The 24,722-nt window shown below is 41.8% G+C and overlaps 1 protein-coding gene across 4 annotated transcripts in view; it reads right to left on the minus strand.

Moving 5' to 3' along the window:
- The window catches only part of LOC143906217 (uncharacterized), a 385,481-nt gene that overhangs the window by 309,411 nt on the left and 51,348 nt on the right, over window positions 1-24,722 (minus strand). For all 4 annotated transcript variants that reach the window (XM_077422126.1, XM_077422124.1, XM_077422125.1 and 1 more), the window contains exon 2: window positions 14,266-14,320. The gene's annotated coding sequence lies outside the window, so the exon portion shown is untranslated. The remainder of the gene's footprint in view (window positions 1-14,265; window positions 14,321-24,722) is intronic.

Here is a 24,722-nt window from a genome sequence, read left to right on the forward strand (position 1 = left end):
AAAAAACTGTTTAAATATGCAGCATGCAGCGAATCATACGCCCGAGTCGATCTACGATACTTTCCAGAGATGTATGAAATATATCAACGTCATTATCCTATTTCGTTCTTATGAAGGTTATTTACCCAATCCGCGCTGCGCGCTCGTAGCCTTATATCGAGTTCATGCGATATATACGTTCGCGATGTTCGCGGCCGAGCGTGCTTCCACCCCGAACGTAAAGCCGATGAAAATGCATTGGCCGTAAATAACGTCGGTCGGGTTTCGAAGGCGTGTACCCGCGCTTACAAGGAGATAAAATCAACTTGACCTCGTTCCATCCCCCAGCCGCATTTTCAGCTTCTTGCGCTTCGTGTTGTCCTCACCCGGCACAATCGGCGATGAGATGGAAACACCCCCGTACCCGATCGGAAAAGGCGATAACCATTAAGAAAAATCGGCTGCGAGTTGAATCAATGAAAATGACGCAAACGCGTGACCAACAATATCGCGAAGAAGATTTTGCAATGATTTAATTTCAAAGTGCGAAAGTTTTGTGCGCGAGTTTAAAAAGAGAAAAAGAAAATAGTGAAACTTCCATCTGTTCAGCAACGCGCTCGAGTTTATTGTTATAGAGTCTTCATGAAGAATCTATCGTCAGGATATCCGAGATTCGTTCAATTCATACTTAATATAATTTCATCCGATTGCGTCAACTGCCTGTTACGATTATAACCGCATCGATTGATTTCAACAGCAGCCGGGCGAAAAATTCTGATACAGCACGTACCGTGTTTATGCAATCCCGAATTACACGCTTAATATGCAAAATGTATGTACGTATGTATAACGTACAACGTATCGTAATTATGATGATCAACATGCCGTGCTTTCCATATCAATACCAATGCAATGATATGCATATATATATTCTGCATAAGCAGAGAAATGGTTAATATCGGTCGAACAAAAATGATGTAAAAATTATATAAAAATCTTGACAATTGTTGTATCTTCGGAATATTATCATTCATCAAGGTATCAAAATAATATATAAATCAAAATGATATATGTATAATGTAAGCTATATGTATATTGGCGCGAGACACTGCGTGTCTTTCGATAAATATAATACATGCAAATACAAAATCTAAAAAATTCACTTCCCTTTCAGAAAGTCACATTTTTATTATTTAACATAAAATTATTGCACCAATATTAATCATAACTTAAACACGACAATAATGTCGTAATATAAAAGTCCCATAAATCGTAAACCTGATGATCTACCTGACTTTACGAGCTACGTAGTCACCGTAAGTTTTGAGACCGGTTTCCTGTGCGGCTTCTGTAATATTCAACTTCTCGTACCCGTCGCTTCCGCTTCCGAAAATTTTGATGGAGATTTTAATCGAATAAAAGGAAGCAAGAGGCGAATGCAGAAACAAAACGGGTGCTTTTATTGCGGTAGCTGTTGAATATTCAAAGCGATAAGGGAACGATCGTCGTCTGGCAACAATGCACATATGCAGTATACTTAGAAAAAAAAATAGACAGAACATCGGCATTATTGAATAAATGCATTTGTATTCTGACTGCGTATTATACCCTCGATTCTATTCTAATTTAACCTTGATCTGTCACTTCTTTAAAGAGATACCTCGTACAACGAAGGCTTTAACTTGATTGTTATTGTGTGTTTCCTCTCGTATTTGTACGTATCAGTGCAAGATCGGGATATATGTAGATACATATACGAGGCGGAAGTTTAATTTAACCACGGGAAACCCACTAAGGTCTCGTCCACGACTATTTTGTATTATATAAGGTAGAATCGGGACAGTTAAATTAAACTTACACAAGCAGTAACGATATTATCTCTCTCTCTGCAGCTACCCCCCTTACAAAAGCAGTTCTTGCATTTACATGACCAACCGAGTCTCGCCCGTTAGAGAGATCCAAAATGGCTTTCTCTAGTATATTCCATAACTGCCGCGTTAACGGGATACCGGTCAAAATTAAGTTTCGCAGTGCGCCGACGTTAATTCGTCGAGACATTAGAGGATAAGTTAACAGGCTTTTACACCGGTAACGTAGTTACGCTTCGTTACGGAAAACTCAATCAGGGGACACGAAATATTTAAACCGATAATCGTTCGACGTTCCTTGCCTGCGCCTGCAGCCATAATGTTACCTCGTCGATGTAAACATATCTGAAAAGCGACGAGATACCCATTATGACTGTAACTTTGTCAAGCAACGAAGTAGAAAAAAATCGTGCGGTCTCGTTAAAATTTCTATTATTATAATTTAATATAGCGATGACTAAAAAGCTTTAGACAAATTAAAAAGTTTCGAATAAAAATGTTGTTCAGCATGTTATTTCTGATACGTTATCTGTAGCGATCATTAAAACGCGCTTATTCGTTCGAACTTATCGCGATACTTCTTCGTTGTGGAATTCATGAGCGCACTTCAACTTAATTAATTCAGAAATAATCCAAATAATCCAACCTTCATTATAAAAATTCACAGAGCCATTCCTGCGTTGTTGTAAAGCAAGAACGCACCATATCTGCACGCGGTTTTTTGCGACGCTATATCTCGCATTCATCTTGTCCAGTCCTTTTTTTTTTCTCGACACATTAAATTTTTATATCATCTCCCGTTTGTGACTTAAATTTATATAGCGGAATTTGGTCGACTGCTCGTAAAGCGAGTTAAAGCACCGAAGGCAACTAAACTAATTCAAGCTCGTAACGTAACATTTAAAAGGCAACACCCGCCGGCCGAATCTCTCTTCAACTCCGCGTTATTATCCTTTACGTCATAAAGCGTATGGTTGTGCTTGCGGGGAAGTACGAAGCACGTATGCCTACGAAATGTCGGGTACACGCAGAATGTAGTCTCTGTCTCGTGCCCGTTATTCTTTCTGCGTTCTTTTCGGATGGTTATAGAGCTTTAATTGCGCACAGTAAATAACATTTCGCTACGAGAAGGAAACTGCAAAAACAAATTCAACGTTTTACGTTTTTACGTGAAAATATTGAATTCGCATTAGGCAGCAAGAAAATCCAAATATACATCCTAAATGATGGAATAAAGAAAGAAACAGAGTTGTCTCTCGCATTCTTCCAATTATACTTGACGCACGCTTGAGTCCCATCGTTATCGACGACAAGATTACGTATACGAAGGCGCGACTGCACGCTTCGCTCGCCAAAAATCCAATCGAGAATAAAACGACGAGGGAGGAAAAAGAGATGTTACTTCGTACTCCATCGAGTTAAAATATCCCCGCAAATAACCTAAATTCTATCTGTATTTCCATCTGATTCGAGATACGAGAACACGCGAAAAGAGAAGTAAGAGAGAGAGCAGGAAAGAAAAAGAGGATCAGTTCGGGGAAGAAGTAGAAGGACGGGCCAGCCAACTGCTTACGTATTCGATCACGTAAGTACACACGGGAGCACGAAGGAAAAGAGAAGTCGGCTGTCGAACCGCGATCGGGAATAAACGGTGCTGTCTCGAGGCAGTGGCGTCGGGTTGCTCGCGCCCCACGAGAATATCGCGATATTGCTCGCGTTAACCACTATCGCGGATTGAGCTTCAAAATCCTGGACCGTACGGCGGTGTGCCGGCGCGTTTGGAATCTTAAACACCGCGGCGCAGCCCCCTCGAATCACCAATGCAACGGCAACAGTCGCACTATACCGAATAATATTGATGCTTACGCCTCCGACGCGACGTGGCGCTTTCCAGCTTCGCGCTTGTTCGCATCCATAAATATTTTGTACTTAGAATTGTTTTAACAAAAGAATATCAAGGCATCGACGACTTTTAACAAGCAATTAAATGAGGATTTCTGTAAACTATCCAGAAATGTAGATGTGCATCTATTATAAATACTGTATAGGCAAATTAAATCTTAGTTATACGTAAAATCAATATTAAAAGTTAGAAAAAAAGAATTTCTAGTGGATTTCGTGTTTTTAATATCCTAACTTTTAACGTAGTTGAACGTAGTTTAGCACAGATAATTGTGTACGAACTAAATGCAACGCAGGTTATTAATGCCATTAGAAGAGAAGCTATTTTGATTATACGCGGGCGTGCTCTCCATACAATTATAACTATCGTAGCCACACTCACCGCACTTTAGCGATGATACGAGCGATACACGGGGGCATCCTGCGCATAAATACGTTTCCTGCCATCATCGTCAAACGATCGCTATGACTGGCAGATAAATATTATTGAAGGCTAACGAGATTCTGCAACGTGATAAAATGCAAAGTGACAGACGCGATTTCTCCGTTTTCAATTCTGCCACTCTTCCCCGTTCTTTTCGTCTCTTTCTCTCTTCCCCCAAGCGTGTTTTTAACGCTCCCCGTTTAACTACCTACGCTCGTGCAAAGAAAATATAGGAAGATCGAGCGTATCGCGGAGCGAAATGGAAAATGGAAAAAAGAAAGACAGCTGGGAGAAGGGGACTTGGCAGAGCGATCAGAGGAACGGGAGTTACGTCATTGAGATGCAATTCCAATATTGATATGTCGGATTGGCTGGTGCTCCGACGTAGCGTCAGCGGCGAAGATCATAGAAAGTCACGGCAGTAGAAGAAGCTGGATGAGGAGAACGAAGGGAGCAAGGATGCAACACATCCGTAGCTTATGCACGAGACTCGCGGAGCACGCGAAAGATCGGGTGAACTTGGGCGAGATATTATTGAACGGCCGTGTAGCGATGAAAGATATAGAGAAGAGAAAAGAGAAAAGCGTAGGTTTTGTCGCCGTAGTTGCATTTGAACTGCATCGACAGGTAAGCTACGCAGTGCATAAAAAAATTAAGCATAACGTCCGGTTTATATCTAACGATTACAAGATTCGTGTATTTATCATTGTATAAATATCGTATCAAAAAGCGTAGAGAGGTACTCAAAATAAAGTTTCCTACTTTGAAACGTAGACTAAGTTCTTCAACAGAAATTACAAGCAGAAGAGTTGTTACGTACACGTCGATCGCACGCTTGCAAAATCGGTGTGTCGCAATATATCGGATTTAACTTCCAGTCAGATTCGCAAAATATCTCGCGGCTATCTTTCGTAAAACTTCATTATTCTCTGTGTCGCCATCGTTGTAGGATATCTGATCGCCGACCCAACGGACGAGAGATATAGAGATAAAGATAAAGATAGATAAGATAGATAGATAGATAGATAGATAGATAGATAGATAGATAGAGAGGGGGGAGGGAGAGAGGGAGAGAGGGAAAGAGAGAGAGAGCGCCGAAGGGAACAAAGTCGCAATTTCCACGTGAAATCCAACCGGCATGCGGACGTAATCAGAGAGAGACGGGAACCCCCGTGTACCCCATGGACAGAATTGATGGACAGCTGGTGGTCCGTGACGCGACCACCTGACATTCTTGTCCGATTGGGCTGACATGCCCCTGGGATCGTGCATGCGAGTTTCGTGCTCACGTAGCAAAACGTCTGCTCCGATTCTCGGCGACATACCAAGTGTACAATCCCAAAGCTCTATGCCAAATTATCTCCGCAAAAATAAAAAGATCGTTAACTCATCGATCGTCCTTTTCCTTGTGTACAAAGTTCGCGTACAATAAATATCTTAAAATTTTAATTACGATAAAAATGCAGCAGATATTTTTAATTACGTTACAAATATTTTACATATAATTCTAAACACATTAATCCCGAAAGGAATTATTTACGGCAATAGTATTATTGAGAAAACAAACCAAAAAAAAGAAAAAAATAATATAGTTATAGCAAAGAGGAGTGATTGTTTTTTAAAATTTTTAATAAATATAAATCCTACGTAGAAGAACACGGTAGAATCCACACATATCTCTCTTTCAACAAAAAAAAAAGAGTTCTATTCAGCCCGTTAGACTGAAACGCACACGCCGCGGCTATCAAAAAGCGAGCAGTTATTCGCGTTGCGTCGAGAACGCGATTCCGAAGCGATACGAGTAGCGCTGGGTTTAAAATACGAGCGATAACCTAGGCTACATCTGAATGCAGCCTCGTTTGTACGCAAATGTGCACGCGCGGCGTACCGCGCGAACACGCGCGAATCCGTTTGCGGATCGGTAAACCGCGCGGAATGTTGGATCGCGTTGCATCGCGACGAAATGTAACATCACGCACGCATAGAGAAAAACAGAGAGAGAGAGAGAGAGACCATCGCATGTTCGCACGCGAAATTGAAAGCACGTCTCGCGAAATCGAACCGAAATCTGTCGCGAAACGCGCAACCGAATATGAGCGGTCCAGACAACGTGACGCGACTCGACTCGACGAATGTCGATTACTAATGCAGAACAATTGGAGAAAGACCCGATTTTTGTTTCTCTAAGATTCGCCCGATGTATTGCGTATTGCAATTCATTAAAGATGAGTCGAGAAATGCTATATTTTTTAGTCACATCTTAACATAATCTATATTACTTTCAAAAAGATAATATAATAATATTATAAATCTATATGTAAAGAAATAATATTAAGAATTTTTAATATCTTTAGATTTTGCATTGTTATTCAATTACATATATGTACATATAATACATTACGTACTTAATTATTTCATGTTTCAATATTTTTAAATTAAAAAATTGCTGTAATTGAGAAAAACAATATAATTATTATATATAATTAATTGAAGTATTCAATAATATATTCAAGTTATAATCGCTTTCTCATTACTCAAAACTACATTTGATTAATGTCAAAATATAAACAAAACATTGCAAACTAATTAAAATTTATACCCAAATAAAAAAATCCTAAACAAAGTAACAAATTAAAAATGTACATTATAATCAATTAAAACTATGTACATTTTTGTATATAGAAATCCTATCGCTACCATCGCTAAAAATCGATAAAAATACTATGCCAAAAACGTTAACGACACGATTTGAACGCATTCTCATTTAAATGACTTTTCGCGTTTTCATTATCGTTATAACGCGAATGCACCAATCTTAATAATATCTTCATTACAGCTTCATTTGCTGCGTAATCATGTGTAAATGCTTGTACACGTATGGTATCACAGATATAACCGCTTCCTATTCCCGTAGAATTCTATCGATACATATGTAGATAGTATATATATGAAAATAAACACGTATACAAAATGAGATTCCAGAGGAATCTGAGGAATCTGAGCTTCTGTCATCGATATTTCAATCAGCTGATAAATAGCGCTTAAATATATGTCGATTAGTTCCTGCTCACATATGTGTTGCTTCAGACTCGCCTCAGACAAACTGTTGTAAAGTATAAATTGTAATTAAAATAACAATTTTTAGTAATAAATGTCTTGTAATCTCAGAAATCTCATATTAATATTTAAATTGCAACGAAGGTAGCATAGGTTCTAAAAAGCGCATCTAAAGCATAAAATATGATTTAACTGTATATTAATTAAATGTTAGAACCGCTATATCTATCCGGGAATGACGAAAACATCGTACTCTAAAATCTGATTAGAGATCCTCGCGCGGTTCCTCGCATTCATTAGACGATGGCGAGCACAGAAATATGGTCACGGTGTACGAGCGGCCGTTCGAATAGACCATTTGCCTCTACTCGGAACGCTGTGACACGCGCAATTCATCCCCGCAGCCCTCAGCCGTTAGCGTAATTGCACGTATACGGGCGCCATTAGACACGCGCGACGCTATGTCGGGTATCTGCGTCGAACCACCTGCGAAATCGTCACTTCGTTTCGGCGTAAATCATGCTCGGAGCAATCTCGCGCGAGGTCACAACGCGCTCCGCTTTACTCATCTTGATTCACCTAGCTCTACACGATCGAATCCTGTTTCGCGATGCACGTGCGATTTTTCCCAGCTTCCTGGCGAAAGCAACGTAGCGTACTACAACTTGTTCATAGAACGCAGAATAGGAAAACGTCGCGTTGCGATCATCAAACACGATACATGGAGCTAACTCCGATGAAAACGAGCCGCTCGTCATTCTATCACGGCCTGGCCGATCGGAATTCACCGATACTTGAAATTGGGTCGAGAACCGGCTCGCGCGCCCGCTTTTGATCAAACTTAGTGGCGTTCCGATCTATATTCGACTCGATTAGCGACTCTACCACCCGTGATTTCTCTCTGACGAACAAGCGGTTCGCGAAACAATGTTATTTTGTTAAGAGTGGTATGAAGAGTCAACCGCACTGGCAACGAGGCAGAATAATCGAGAAACCGTATCAAAGCATACAGAAACAAATTAAAAATATCCCTATATTACAGATGTATTAAAAGCATATGTAATTGCTCTTTATAGCAAATAAATGCAATAGCATACGACGACACTTAAAACGGAACGTTAAAACCGATGTTTAAGCACATCTGCCCAAAATCTGGAAGATTTTATTGGACACGAAAGATAAACGCGACAAGGAAATTTTCCAAGTGCGAGCGAACGTTTCCCGAAACTCCATCGATGATTCCCATAATTTCCGCGGAACAGAAGTCTGACGGTAATATTCATCGCTGATAGGGTTCCAAGACGACCATCTCCTCTCGCAGACGCTCTCTAGCGAAACAGACATTCCTCGCTCCGAGGCCTTCTCGCTCGCGGAGAATGTCTCGATGGTCGGTTGCAGATGTACCTAACTGCACTACGGGGCGTATTCATTATCGGCCCGCCGGAACCCAGGTTGCTGAGACGATTAAACAGGGAATGGGAGGATCCCCCAATGATTGGCTACACGGGACCGATTCGCTGTCCACGGCTTTATCGCACTGTCATTCTACCTCGCTATAGTGCCTGTGCATGGTATCCTTATCTTCGCTGCTCCATTTTATTCCTTCTACACGTTACGTGCCGCGACCGGATCGCAGTGGTTAACTCGGAAAAGCTGTCGAACAAATCGCTACCGTGAGTCAGCAAAAACGTATATGAATTCAGTATCAATTAATGGAAAATTATAATGCATATTTGGTCTTCTGTAAAACTGTTTTCGCGCACGTTGCACATTCCCGTTAATAATTTATATATGTATATATATCTGTTCTTCTCAATGTAAATAACAATGTGCCGAATAAGTAATTAAATTAAATTGATACTTTCGTTGTTAAACTTCATACGTTTGATATAAATATCTACTAAAAAAATACATATAATTTCATCAACAATAAAACGTTATCTTAGAAAAGGGTAAATTATCCTGTACGCAGTTCGGTCAAAATGTAATTATAACTTTCACTAAATATTCGAATAGAAAGTTCCTCGTAAACCGATTATTACTGTAACTTTCCGACACGTCAATCGATGGAAATTGCCATATTATAGCTTAGAAAAGCGGTACTAATTTTGCTTTCAGATTCAGTATCGGGCGTATAGATCCATTGCGATGATGCAGGCGGTAGCAATCAGTCCAGTTGCAAGCCGATGATCGGTTGCCGCAGTAGCAACACGTAATGGTAACTCGTTACTTGTTCAATGACTGAACCTAAACTATCCGTGAGTCCGCCATTCAAGCGCGTGTCGATATTAAAAGACAACTCCGGATAAACCTCTCTCTCTCGTTCGTGCGCACAAGGCTATTATTCCACTTAACTTAACGTCGCGTTACAAGAGAACTGTAGGCGCATCGAGAATAGATAATCCAATGCAATCAGCTAAAATGTATTCGCGCGTCACGAGAAATGCAATTACGGATTCACGTCAGTCAGCCATTCGCGAGGCATGTTCATCGTGCGAGCTTATAAGCGCGTAGGAGGAGCTTACAGGCTTACGGTACATTTGTCGATCTGTCGGAATCAAGGATCCATCCGTCGATCCGACCTCACCGTCACCGTCACCATCGCCATCGTCGTCGTCGTCGTCGTCGTCATCGTTGTCGTCGCCGAACAAAAGCCGAAAGAATGCCAAAGCTAAGAATAGCGACGAGTCGCGTTGTGCGGCGTGTAATACGTCGCAAACGATATATTACCGCGCGAGTCGCATTCATACATCAGTTATTCGCGTTTGATTGATGAAATTTAAGTTGACGCATTTCTCCTACATCGTCCTATACATCAGGGGTAATTCTATATCGCTCGCTACAATGTAGCAACTCGGTGAGATGCGCCATCGCGACACGGCACGTCGCGAAGGGCACCATCATCAACGGCGTGTACGCCGCCGCCTTGAGTTAAGCCGACGGAGAAGAGCATGTGTGCGTGCCAGTTGCCTAAATCCCGTCGGGATGATATACGGTACCGGGAGGAGGAAGGGTCTCCAACTATTTGCCGGACAACTCCCTCCGCCCTGATGCGCGAAAATCACACGCACGTACTCCTTCGGCTGGTCGCCGCTGCGCGACTGTAAACTGGCATGCCAAGCTTTTAGGAACGGCTTCATATATCTCGTTTTACCGCCTGTCCGGGGAAAGAAATATAAATTCTATCCTAAATAAATATACGGCGCGGTATATAAATTCGTGTTTAGTCTTCACGTTATTTCGTATCTCGTCCGCGCGCCGCGCCGTATACGTTCGATCGCGTATCAATGATTTATTCAGATACGTGGATTCGGATCCAGATCCCGTATATCTCGCGTTCAACGTAATCGAACGTAGAAATTCTTTATCGAATGCAAAAAGTCCCGCGTATTATCGTAAATATCAAACCAATAACAATTCGTAAAAGAGGGATTACGCAACGATTAAAATACGTTGCCTTTGGAATATTGCAATTTTGAGTGCGTTCTATATGTAGTTTTATTGAATTAAATTATTATTTAATTGTGTGTTATAATAAGGATTAACTCGCCAAGAACTATATTTAAAAATTTCGTAGAAGATAAAAAAAGATATACATACATATAGGGTAAACTCGGGTAAGATGGCCATACAGGAAAGATGGCCAACCTATGTTCTTTCAATCTAGCTCGCCATGAAACATCGAATAAACATGGGTTGGTCATCTTTCCTGTATGGCCATCTTACCCGAGTCTTTACCCTAATATTTAAAAATTATCGATTTTAAAGTAATAGCGTGACCTGATTTCATACGTAAATCACTCATCGTCCCAACTTCATCAAACGCTCTCTGAGTGCAGCGTACCGTATAACGAAAAATAATGACATAATATTTGCGAGCGGGACTTGTCTTTCGTGAACGTGTATAACGTGTTTTACTTATCCATTCGGCTCTGACGGAAATGGCGGGAATGTTCTAAAAGGCGATTGACGAAGTTTCGAGTTTTGTCGACGGAGGCAACGCAGCGTAGGAAATAGATGTCGGTCCGCGCGAAGCGGGAAAAGACAGCGAAGAGAGGAAACAGTCGGAGGAACATTAACGGCAGACACGAGTTCAAACTCAAAAACGCGCGATCGTTTTATTTCCTCGCTTTGGTATTCTCTTTTTGCCTGCCGGTGTCTCGTTCTTTTTCTCGTCGAGACGATCGGTCTCGTTATAGCTTCACTCTGCTGCCGGTTCCGCTGCTCTCTCGATGAGACTTTCGCAACTATGAGGCCATTTACATACAAAGCCTGTTAGCAATGGACATTCTCGCGAACCCCTCTCAACATCGGTATATATCGTCGTATCGTCCCGTTCCTTTTTTTCCGCCTCTTCTCACCGATTTCACTATCCCCTTTTCGAGCACTCGCCTCGTTTCGCTTACAAAAGCTTCAGTAATTAAGCAGGTATCACGTTCGGACGTTTCCCGTTGAGAGAAAAGGGAGAGCTTTTACTTTCGCTTCTCTAGTTCTACCGATAATTCCACCGAGCCACCGCAAAAAAAGAGTCACGTTGATTAAAGTCGGCTACCGAATTAATAGATTGAAATAACGTAATGCAAACAACGTTTAAACGGGTAACGAAAAAAAAGCAGGAGCAGCGCACGTTTTCGCCGAAGTTGACGCGGGATTTATGAAGACTTGCCTTAGGGATCACGTATCGCTCCGCGTCCTTTCATATACGAACGGGCCCGCGGGCTGCAGGTCCCATATACGTATCTGAACCGGATCATTTTTCACTGGGTTTCCTCGACCGTAGTAGATCGTCCGCGGCACAAAATCGGGCCGTCACGATTACCGCTGCCGGCTGGTTCTCGATAAGACGTAAAGGCTACGTTTCCCATCAGTACCGCGCGCGAAATACGAGCGCGAGAAGGAAAGAAAGGTGAGATAGAGACGGAGGAGCCGAGGTGGAAAGTGAGAGAAAAGCGAAATTGCGAATGCCGTGAAGCACAGCTAGCCGAGTGCGGACGAATGTCTGAGCGATACGTGCTACCGCCGTTCCCCGGTTTGCCGCCGATGTTTCGACCTCGCTGTACGATTTGATGGAAGCTGAAGAAAATACGCCCGCGCGCGCGCGCGCCTCGCCCGCTGCCCGTCTCGTAATACGGCTGTAAAATGAAGGCGAGCAATCGGCGCACGTCGTTACAACGTACGCGGAATATATCGACAGGCGTCGCGACGAGAGCGAGCGCTTGCAACAGCGAAACCGTATGCATGCGGACGACGTAAGGGAAATTGCGATTTCTCAAATGAGATCCCGGCCCGGCCCAAAACTTCGTTTCTCGAGATTTACTGCGCGTTATTCATAAGTCTGCACGCTGAACGAAAATGTGAACATGCTACGTCGTGTTATTAAAAATAGAAACTTTAATAAGAGTTTTTAAAAAATATTGGAAAAACTATATGTTACATATATTATGTAATAATCATATAATAAAGTTGTATATAATAAAAATATAATCTTATACCTATATACGTATCCATATTTCTCTTCGATCTTTTCCTTTCCTATTTAACTATGTATATATAGAATTATACTGCATTTTTTATAATTTTCTTGTGACTGAATTACAATGAATTATCCTAAACACGAGTTATTATGTTATTAAATTACTGAGAATAGAATAGAAGGAGACAATTTTAAGAATTTGCTCATACTCGTGAATAAAATTAACAATCGCGGCCGATAAAAATCGTAAGATGTTTTCGTTCGTCACGTTTCTTTTCAACAAGATTGAAAATCGCTCTCCGAAACGTAAATCAAATTGCAGGTCGAGTTTTTCGCGGTTTCGCACTGTCGTTCGATGTCGGCGTTATCAGTCAGAAATCTCGATATTCGATGAAAGCTCGCGGGAGGTAGCTTCGTTCGTCGCGGAAAGCTGCTCCCATTAAAGAGATGAGATCTTACCGAGGACTGCGTTTCCTCTATCTTCCCCTTCTCTCTCACTCTCTGCTCCATTCTGGGGCGAACCCTTTATGCCTGCGATTCTGCTCTGTGTGTAGAAAAGTGTGTTCCGCACACGTGCGCTAAAGTGTTTCGCGCGCGCGCGCTATCTTTTTCGCGTCCCTTTTTACCTGTCCCCTTTTTGTTTCGCCGACGAGAAAGCCGCGAGCGAGATTAAATACCCGCGCTAATCCGATTCGCTGTAAATGTTTTCGAGCGCGACCACCTCTCCGTCTCTTCCCGTTCTCTTCCCCTCTTTCCCCTTCGCCTCCCTCTTTCTCCCACGCTTTCTCCCTTTCGCGCACTTCCCGTCTCACTCATCGGACTTTTTTGTCGAGAGGCTTTCTCGTCGTGAGCCTGCAGATATCTCATACACGGGGCTTTCATTTACGGCCGTGTATGCGCGCGGTTTGAAGTTCCACGTAGCAGAGGGTTGCGCGACAACGTTATCGCGAGCAGAGAAGAGTCAGTTCGCAGGTTGAAAATGTCTCCTCTCTCACATATTATTACTTTCCTTATCCTCCCCCCTTTTACTCTCTCTCACTTTCTATCCTATAATCTCGATCGCCGTGTTAAATTTATTCATAGCCCGGCTAACCCTGTTACGGCATATTTTACTTACCGCGAAGCGGGAGCCCGAACAAACGGGGTACTACCCCAACACACTTTTCTAAACACACGATGTATCGATGGCACTTAGAAAAATACCAAGTTCTCTTTAGATTTAACCAATAATCTGGAGAAAAAGTTCGACGCAACATCTTAAGATTGAATAATTTAAATTTAGAATAATTTTCTCAGGTTTTTAAAAGAAATGTATTTGCCGCTATTCCTCTGAATACTTTCATATTACGTCGAAAGCATCATTTTCTTTTACTCCGCCTCATAAATTGATGATCTCATATCATCGTGTCCTCATAATATAGCCGGAATACATATTCAAGGCGCGTGCAAAGTTCTTTCGCTAGAAAAGTTCGAGTCAGCCGGGCTCGTGTCGTACGTTTTGAAATGCTTGAATCGCGCGACCGAATCAGATTGAAATCGGGATCGTGCATAACTTTACTCACCGTGGAGCTAACTCCCGATGACGTCACTGCATCCAATTCGCGTCGAACGTAATCCCTGCAACACACACACAAGGAAAGCGAACGTTAGTCAGATCGTCGGAAATAGAAACTACGAGGATGGGAGTCGAGTGGACCGTTATAAGAGTTGGAGTATAACCTCCGCTTTCCTAAGACTATGCGATGCGCGCACGTGGTAAAACGAGGCCGAGAAATTCGACAAGGAAAAAAAAAGAATATCACACGCGATACGTGTTCCGCGCGCCGCTTGAAAAATAAAAATCGAGGCAAAAATTCCACTTTCGTTCGAGCAATTCTTCAAATTTGTGCATAACGGGTATCACCCGGATCTAAACGATTTCTCACGCCTTTCTCGTTTTTATATTTTTGTATCGTTCTCACGACGTTCGTAATGTGTCCCGGATAGCAGCATTTAGTTATATGAAAAATTATTTTCGTTTAGGCTCGCAGATGCAGGAGACAAGCGAAAGCAATTCAAGATCACGTACAATGATGCTTGTACGTAGCATGATTCATGATTATAATTCAACGCATTTGTACCCCTAATATCACAATAAACATTTCAATGATCGTCAGTGACCATAATACCTAGCAAACTCGGCTATCAATGACCATTGATGTCCGCAATACCTGGCAAACTCAACTACCAACGACCATTAGTGTCCGCAATACTTGGCAAACTGAATTATCAACATCATCATTAAATGCGCATTGCGCAGAGTCGAAAATTTCAAATTTACATGAATATATAATTCGTAAGTACAGCCTTCGACTAGGTCAGTCACGTTCTCTCTCTCCCTCTGTGTCTTTGTCTCTGTTATCCGGTGGTAAGACGGTGTGTTCCGGTAAGCCTGCATACGCCAGGTGTCGACCCACGGCGGGATGCGGAGATCGCGTCGCGTCGCGAGAACGACGGCCGTGACACGTCCTGCCGTCTACACGCGCCTATGTATGCCGACGCTGCGATTTGTGCGATAACGTAAACTCGCTTGTCAAAGGACCCGCTGAGCGTAACTGCAAGCAAGTGGGGAGAGAAAGAGGGGGAGAGAGAGAGAGAGAGAGAGAGAGAGAGAGAGAGAGAGAGAGAGAGAGAGAAACAGAGCGCAGAACGATGAAACGAGCGAAAAGAGAGGACGAGGGGAAAGAAATACGTCCATGTAGGTCGTTACATATGTATGCGCGTACGCATGTGCACATATATATATATATGTATATCGTTCATCGTGTACATATAGGTATATACGTACGGGGAACAGGTCGTGTCAAGCTGTATACTCGCTGCAACGAACATGTATTATTCAGGCTGACACTTGTGCAATGCCTAGCGAGGGTAGATCCCGTCCCCTTTCCATCCCTCTATGCCTCTACCCCTTGTCGGACTCGAGGCTGGCCTCGTGGCGAAATAAAAATGCGGCGAGACGCGAATCCGCGGTGTTACCCAGCCGACGTCTCCGGGAGAGACGTCGTCGAGACAACGACGACGACGACGACGACAATGACGCGCTTGATACACGAGAAGGAAATGTTATTTCTTTAGGACACTAAGTGACAGCCCGAGGGACGTTCGGAAGTACTTGCGCCGCCATCGCCGTCGGGATGTCCACCACGTCCATCGCGATGCGCCTTTAAGGATAACCACGCAACGATGAACCACCACACAGAAAAAACCTCACAAGTTTTTAGTGGCAGTTATTAATTGTTCCTTAATTTACAATTAAATATGTTAGTAGGTAAATTTAAAATACTGATATTTGATTAAAATAATCAATCTCGGTAAAATATTAATTTTTAAAGTTTAAATTCTCTAAGAAAATTGGCCTAAAAAATTAAAAGAAATTTATTAAAAAAGAAAGACAATTTCCAATTTTGCCTTAGAAAAACATAGGACGTACAATCTCCTGCGCAATCTCATTGTCTTTTCGACGAGAGCTATAGATGAGGCAATAAGTCTCTCTTGGAAAACGCCTGACGCGCAATTCCCGATATAATTCCGGATACATCCGGGTCTCGTACCTTCGCGCACCATGGTCATTACTTTCTTCCGCGCAAGAAACAATATTCTTCCGCTACCGGCCATTATTTGCATTGAGCAGACATTTAAACGTACCGGTAGAAAAATGGTGGAAGAAAAAGAAGAGAAGGGACAGGGTAAGAGAGGGCGGAAGCATTAGTGGTATTGCCATACTATTACTCGCGCCCCTCCTAATAGCCCACCCATTAAAGATAATGAACGTAAATTATGCGTAACGGACCGCGGCTGGGGGTTAAAAAGGTCACTTATATCTACCGTAAAGAGAGCCATTCTAAATTGGCTGTGGTATTCACAGTACGTGACAATATATGGTATTTCGCTTGAGAGAGAGATGCACGTAAACAAATTAAAAATAAAAATCACAAAATTATAATATCTCTTTGTATTGTACTTGTAGAATCACGTGTCGGAGAAATCTTTCAGAATATCGATTCTTACTTTTTTTGCATTAAATCCATACTTCCTGTAGGAGGCAAAAGATATTTCTGCAGCTTTTTAATATTGAGGATTAAATATCTCTCGGTAATTAAACTTCAAATTAAAATTCTGAAGAAGTACCATCCGCTTGTGAATGCAGGTGATTTTGTAATAATAAAGCTTCATTAATAACTACCACGATTTGATTTTCCCGTCGCTAGCAGAAGATTAATAGAACGCGTATGAGTAATTGAATTGAATCGCCGCGATCGAATAAAGGCACATAAAAGGTATTCGTACATTCATTTCAAAAATTTCAATTTATACCTTTCAAATTTGCCAAAAATTCTACTTTATTGTATACCGTATCTTTTATTTCACAAAATAATTGTCCAAAACATATATGTATGCAAATTAATTATGATATCTATTATAGTGTTAACAGGTCAAGAATATTGATACCTCAATGTAACGTATGTGATGAGACACGGGTTAGTTTCACGTTACGTTTTGTCACTCTTATGCGAATCTCTTATCACTGGCTCGCGCAGCTTTCGACGAGTTTCCGTTCGCCGCAAGGCCGACGGTGGAGGATAGAAACGAGGTCGCACAGATAAAGTATTTCTTCCACGACTCATTTACCGCAAGGCAAATTCATGCTCGCGACCCGCTTGCATCCCATTTCGAGCAAGTCAACTTTACGCCACCGGCCACGTCGACTCCTAACCAAATGGTTAGCGGATTAGAAAGGATTTCCGCGACTTTTCGCCCCAAACAGCCTCTCAATCCCCCTCGCTGCCCGCTGCCAATCAGCTTCCGATCTTCGCGACAGGAAGCGAGAAGAAAAGATTAAATACGATAAAGTCGCCGGAATTTCACCCTTTGCCGGTATTGCGCGCCCACTTCGTTCCTTCGCAATCCCCTCGCGCGATCTTCTTATCTCCTCGCCATCGGCCATCGGCCCTTGATTCTCTTCCTGTACTTCCGCTGTCTCGTATTTATGGACGAGGAGGCCGATCGCTCCTTAAGCGCGTTTTACGAAATTTATTTCCGTCATCAAGTTACGCCTTGGATTCGCAGGGCGATAACGACGGGCTTTACAAAACGATCGAAACGATCCGTTACGACTGCACGGCTGACTGCTTCTGCCTCAGGAACTGGATGCACTCGATATACAGTCGAGTGCATTAATTCGCTTGCTGAAGGTGAACTGAACGTGGGCGCGCTTTAATTCGTCTGCACTGGATCATTTAACCCTTTCAAACTAAAATCTCGATTTATGAAAGAGAATTAAGATATTCGTGAATTGTTATTAAGCGTCGCAGGCGATTCAATATAATTAAAACATTGCATTATTCTTCACATCTAATATCATAAATAATGACTTTGCGAGCAGTAAATTCTACGGAACATATATGTGGCAAATGCATCCGCATCTACGTCATTACTGCATTACGTTGTTGCATAAAAAATATCACATATATGATCATGTTATTATACATTTCTATTCCCCAGCCATATACGTACGCGAAATTTGAGAGCGAACGTTTTCGGTCAAAATCCACAATTTCATTTGGAATCGAACGAACCACTTTCTGGCTGTTATGCTAAAGTTAATAAACTATATATTTGGAATCGAACGATGGTATAGATACTATACTGTATCATTAGTGCGTGTATGTACAACGTGCTGTTACGAATGATAGCGTATAGCGTCGCCTTGTTTCGGCAAAATCGCGTGATTCCGGAGACGCGTCGCTCCCGAGCGAAACCAACGCCAGAAGACGAGACAGTCTCGTTGGCGACGTTTAACCGAGCCGAGTAAAGAAAGTTGGATAGCTCGGCATGGCGAGCGTGCGAGCAAATAACAAACGAGAAGAGACGCAAGGAAGTGCGCGCGGGTCGTAATTAAAACCGACTGCTGTTTACCCGGGGGTAATGAAGGGGCAAACACACAGTTTGTCTCTGTTACTGGAATATCTGCCCCGCCACCGTCGTCGCCGCAGCCGTCTCCCTATTCGCGTCTACATGATACCACGAGTAATGTGGATCACCCGCCTTCGGCCGCCGCAACGGACTTAGCCGCGGCAACTCGAGCGCGACTTCCCGACTCCGTTGAGACCATAACGTTTTCGGGAAACTTTGCTTACGTCGCGACTGCTTGACGCTAACGCTTTAAGCCTTTGCACGCTTCGATCGTATCTCGATATCATGCCGAAAATTGCTTGCCTTTCGCACGGATGTATCCGCGCGATGTATATTTTAAATCGTTATACCCACCGTTATGTATTATCGAGGACCATTATAAATCGATAAAATTTTTTATTCCTTCAAGCTTGTAATTTTTATAATTTTAAAACTTTTTATTGTTGAAAAAAAATTGTTTTCTCTCAAATAAATACTGTTTAACATATTGCTGGAAAACAAAAATTTAAACACTAAATTAGGAACAAATGATAAGATATAGCATTAATCCATATCTTCATAATTAGCAAATAAATAGAAACTTAGAAATAATTTCTCGCAGATTGATTAGAAATGCGTGTAAAATGTGCAGAACTTTTCCCAATGTAAGTGCAAACTTATATCCGAATTATTGTGCAATCTTTACGAGTGTCTAATTGCCGTATCGATTTTCGCTTAAGACTCAACCTCGACGTTTATGCGTGCCCGGGCGTTCAAAGCCATGAAGGCGGACGAGCACGTAGATTCACGTGCACGCGAGAGGGGGAGAGAGGAGAGACAGAATCCACCGAACCGAACGAAATAAGCCAGATCCACCTGATCCCTTATTCCCAGCCCAAAGAGATTGATATCGGTCGAAAAGGATGATGTTATTTTTGCTCGGGGCAGTACGCATCCCCTAACGAGGAGAGGATCGCCCTTTTGCGAGCAACGAGCGACGCGATAAATCTTCCATCGCCGATCCCATCCACTCTCCCTCTACACAGCTTTTAATCCGCCGGTAAATACTAGCGATCGACGAAACGTAGGATAATCGTAAGCGAACGATGCGTGTGGATGAGTATGTACAAAAGGCTTGACTTGACGCAACGAGAATATCGATTAAACGTATATCCAATTCGTGGCACATAAAGTGAATGCTTGATGCATATTTCACGCACGAGAGAACTAAAAAAATGACAAAGTGACAATTAATCGCGACAATTACACGTTTAATAATAAATATGTTAAAAAATATCGTAAGCTTCAAATTTCAACTTTTACATTAAATTTTATCGCTCAAATCCTCAATCATCGTTTTACCTCGAACCTTTACTTTTTAATTTAAGCATAATTAAGTAAGACTATTGTTTTCCAACACTATACAAAAATGAGATAAAACTCAAAATCATGTGAGATATCCACAAAAGGATTGAATTTGCTACGTAAGGTGCGAATTTGATGACACAGCTAGAAATTAACCGATCGTCCATTACCAAATATTAATAGCTGATGGCGGGTTTGCCGTGAAACGTCGTTAACGCGCTACGTTAACGTACGTACCACGCACGTTAATGAGCAAGATATGTACATACGTCGTGTATTACAGCTTATGTGAGTCTGCGTTCTACGAAACGGAATTCGAGCGACCGCAGAGCCAAGTTCGACGGCTTTAACGGAGAGTCGAAGTTGGCTCGAACCGAGACAATTGGACGAGGGCCATCGTCTTGAGCGACAGCGCAGATGCGGCAAAAATATTCACAATTACGTCCCGCTTAACGCCGTCGCCGCGTGAATAATAGACACCCTTCGCCCGGCACCCCGATCCCGCAACTCCGTTCTGATCCCCGTTTCATCATTACGTCGCTTTTTCGCTTGTCCGGTCGCGGTGGCTCTTCTAGGAAATTCAGTCGGTCTAAGAAATTGGCACAAGGTTCCGCGTCGGCCATCTTACCGCGCTACGCTTGCCATACGAATTTTTCTATTTTCGCGTATCGACGCACCGAGAGACCGACCCGACCGCTATTCCGGAGTAGAGTTCGCCGCGTGTCACGCCGCTTTTTGCAGCGTGTGCAGCTGCCTGCGTAATTATCTTTTTATGCATTATTTAATTTGTATCTTATTTTAAAAAAAAGTTATCTATAATATATAATATAGAAATCTATATAAGATATATTGAAATACAATTGTCTTATTACAACAAAAAATGCGATTTTTCATATCCATGCCATGTAATATAAGTATTTAAATAAAAAATGAAAATCTCTATATAAATAAATCAGTATCTTTGAACTTGCATAATATAAGCATTAATAATCTGTAACAAAAATTACATGCACATAACTTAAAATAGCACTAATACTTAGTTAATTTGTAATTCTTTTTTTCGCATAAGTATGCTCACTGACGTTCGATTTTCCAACGAATGAGAATACATTTCGCTATCTATAATATATCACGTAGCTCGCATACATTTGCAAGTACATAAAACTGTCTGCAATCCTAGAAAAGAAAAATACATGATTGGACGCGAAAAAAAATACCAATTCCGCGTCCAGTCCGAAACGACGAATCGTCGTCGCGGGCGCCATTCGGTCAGAGATTCGGCGAAAATTCAACGGTGAACCCATTATCGGGAAGCGCTCGTTTTAAAATATACCGACGGCGCGTGGTATTTGCAATTCCGACGAGGAGGAGCCGCGGAGTTTGCTATTCGCCGGAAAACACCGAGAGACGATCGCGAACGCTCGCGGCGAACGCGCGAGTTGCATAAACACACGCTCGGACGAAGCGCGGCACGAACGAGAGTGCAGCTGAGCCCCCGTAGTCGACGGGCGATGGTACGTGACTCCATATCCGACGATCGTTAAGCTTGGCCCCGAAACGGTCGTTACTTCCGATCGAGCGAAGCGACAAATCATCATAGGCGACACTAACGCGCCGTCCGGCAGTTAGCGAGCGATTTACGTCGCGCGATTCGCTCGCTGGAATTTTAGAATAACGCCCGATCGTACCGTTGCATTAACGCTGATAAGCTTGTATCAGGCGACTGTGACAACTAGCAAATGTCAACTCAACTGACCGCTACAGTTAGGAGTGTAGTATATCAAAGTTACAGAATATTTTAAATGACTCACTTTATGAAAACCATCGATAATCGTAAAATAATCTCCAAAGAAAATAAAAATGAATAAATATTGATTGATTCAAAGTAAGATTTGACAACAAAATAATATCAACTGTTGCCACATGGAACATTTTTTTTCTCAACTAAAGTATTATATTAATTTTCTCCATTTTCATTAAAATAATTCATATTCATTAAAATGTACATGCATTTGACTTTTCAAAGCAAAACCTTGTCAGAGTTAGTTTTCAAGATCCTAGTCGTGAGTTTTAATGTGCGAAAGAACACGTATATCCTCGAGCGAAGTATACCTATTCTTAAAACTGAATACTCTCTCAACTTAGCGAACGTAATACTTTTTCGTGTAACCCCGTTTCGTTCTATCGCAAAACTCATGTTCGAACGTGAACTCCGCTCGTCCACTTGTTATTGCACTTCTCTCGACATTCATCCTTTTCTTTCTACATCGAAATGTCCGAAATTGGACAAGAGCCAAGAGCAGTCGACCACCGTTCCAAAATGGGTATCCTTCCCTTCTTTATCTTTTCTGCTTTTCTCCGACCCGTATCTATACCCATCAATTTATCCGTCCACCGCGCCCTTTCCGCGGTGCTCTCCTTTCTACCGTTTGCCGCACGACTTCCGCTAGCATGATGCGAATAGTCCACCGCAGATAAATTATTGTTTAACCATTTCTTTAGCGTTATTTTATTATTTATTATTAATAATATTTTGCGTCAATCGACGCTTATAAACTCTGCAAAATTACACATTTTCTGACGTTATTGTCAAAACTGCAAGTTTGCAGACTTCGCGATATTTGGTTGGACGTTTTCCTTCGATCTTCTTTTTGAAAGACAGATTTATCTATCGAATTTTGAGATATATAGAAAAATAGAAAATAAACTAAAACAAGTTTGTTGAACGAGCAATATTTATTTTGCACGAAAACTTCGATAAAATAAAAATAATTTTAGAATTCAATGCAAATTTTTCAAATTAAATGTAATTTATTTTACGGTACTTGATATTGACATCGATACTTGATATTGATATCGAACTTTCAAGGGTTCGACACAAGTTTGAATAAACACAGGAGCGCATAAAAATATCGCAATAGCAACAAAATGGTAATACATTGAAATATACGTTTTCAGCGCATGATGAAAGCCCGATGCAAATTTAAGGCATTACATGGTTGTGATTTTTTCTCCCTTTTTTGAAAGCCACAGGACCACGTTGAAATTTACACACCATGTTTTAGCGATGAATATCGATCGGCCGTCGTTCGCGATCGTCCTTGGAGAGCTTTTATACGATATTTTATTTCCGATAGAGAATGTAATACCCAACTACTAACGAGGGTCGGCGACATCGAGCGAAGCGTGTTTCGGTTGCAGGTCGAACAACCGAAACCAATAATTGGTGAACACAACACCGAAAAAGCTCAACCGTGTATCGAGCGTATTACGCGGGAAAAATAAAGGGGTAAGCTAACAACTACCTATTGTTCCGCAATAGAGTATTACTCACGCAATGTTATTATCATTTAACACTCCTAAATATTACTTAAATTTGCCTCGCATCTCACGGCAAATTTTTCGCATGCTGTAATATTACACAAAAAAAAATTGTGTAAAATTTATAAATATACTTCATATAATTTTATATTTCAAAATACGTTTTCGATAAGCGAGAAAATGCCAGAACAAAATCATTTCTATGTAAAATAGCGCGCACAAGAAATACCAAGAGACATTGTCTCTCCTTGGAAAATACGCAAATGATAGTCGAATAGCGCGCAGCTCACGAGATAGGCGGGACGTCGGTGTATTTCAATAAAGTTCGGTATGCATTCCGAAATCGACAAGCGGTTTATGCACCTTCTGCGAATTGCATGGCACGATAGAATACGTAGGTATATGCGAGCGTGCGATGCACGCAACGTGCCAGTTTCCGTTTCCCAGACTGGCTGCGTGCAAATGCATCCACCCCTTCCCCCCTCCGTCAGTTCAATCCGACCGCGGCGAGAAATTCGTGCGGAGGCCGCGAGAAAAATAGCGTCCGGGAGTAAAGATATATTCCCGCGACTCGCCGCCGCGGAAAATGGAATCTTCGGCGCGTCAACCACGCTCGCTTCTCGCGAAATAGCAAATGTAAAATACTACGCGAACCTGCCAATGTTACGTCGAATCCATGAGAGAAAACGATACCTTGTATTTCCTTAGAAATTCTGAGGATCTCTAACCTTTCAGCTATCGCGTATATAGGTTCTCGATTCGTCTAATCTAAAAATTGTAATTGCTATAATTTTCTTTTCATCAGAAACGCAACGTTATGTTTTAAGCTAGTCCATATCATTGGCATATCTCTCTCGCTGCTTATTGATTTACGATGTTTTTTCCCCTTTTCTTTTTCAAACTTACAAATTTTGACCTGCAAGCAATTTCCGACAGCCCGCTCAACACCTGCTTTTTATCGTTCGTCGAGCTCTACAACGTCGTGGAAAGATTTTGCCGCGCCACATCTTGAGTAATAAATAAAAAGCACCGCGGTCTAAATGTTTCTACCATGTTTTTAGAATACGATATATGCAACATAAATGTTGTCGACAGTTTACAGAACAGTTTTACCCCGTGACAGATGAGCAACCAGAACGGTAAATAAATAAAATAATAAAAAATATACGTTGTTGAGTTTGCTCTCGTGCGTCCATGCAATATTAATTAATTACTGGCAATTATAACAGAATATATCATTGGTGTTAAAAAGAGAACAAAATAGAAAATTTAATTTAGGAAAATATTTGAGCTACACTAAAGAATTTCAATTTTTATCGTTACCCGCTGCATCAGGTAGCCAGGTTACGTTCGTGAGTTACATCGAGATATATACGTCCAACTGAATTATATTAAAATC

This window comes from Temnothorax americanus, unplaced genomic scaffold (genome assembly GCF_048541705.1).
Source record: "Temnothorax americanus isolate GAGA-0224 unplaced genomic scaffold, ASM4854170v1 Scaffold7, whole genome shotgun sequence".
NCBI lineage: Eukaryota > Metazoa > Arthropoda > Insecta > Hymenoptera > Formicidae > Temnothorax > Temnothorax americanus.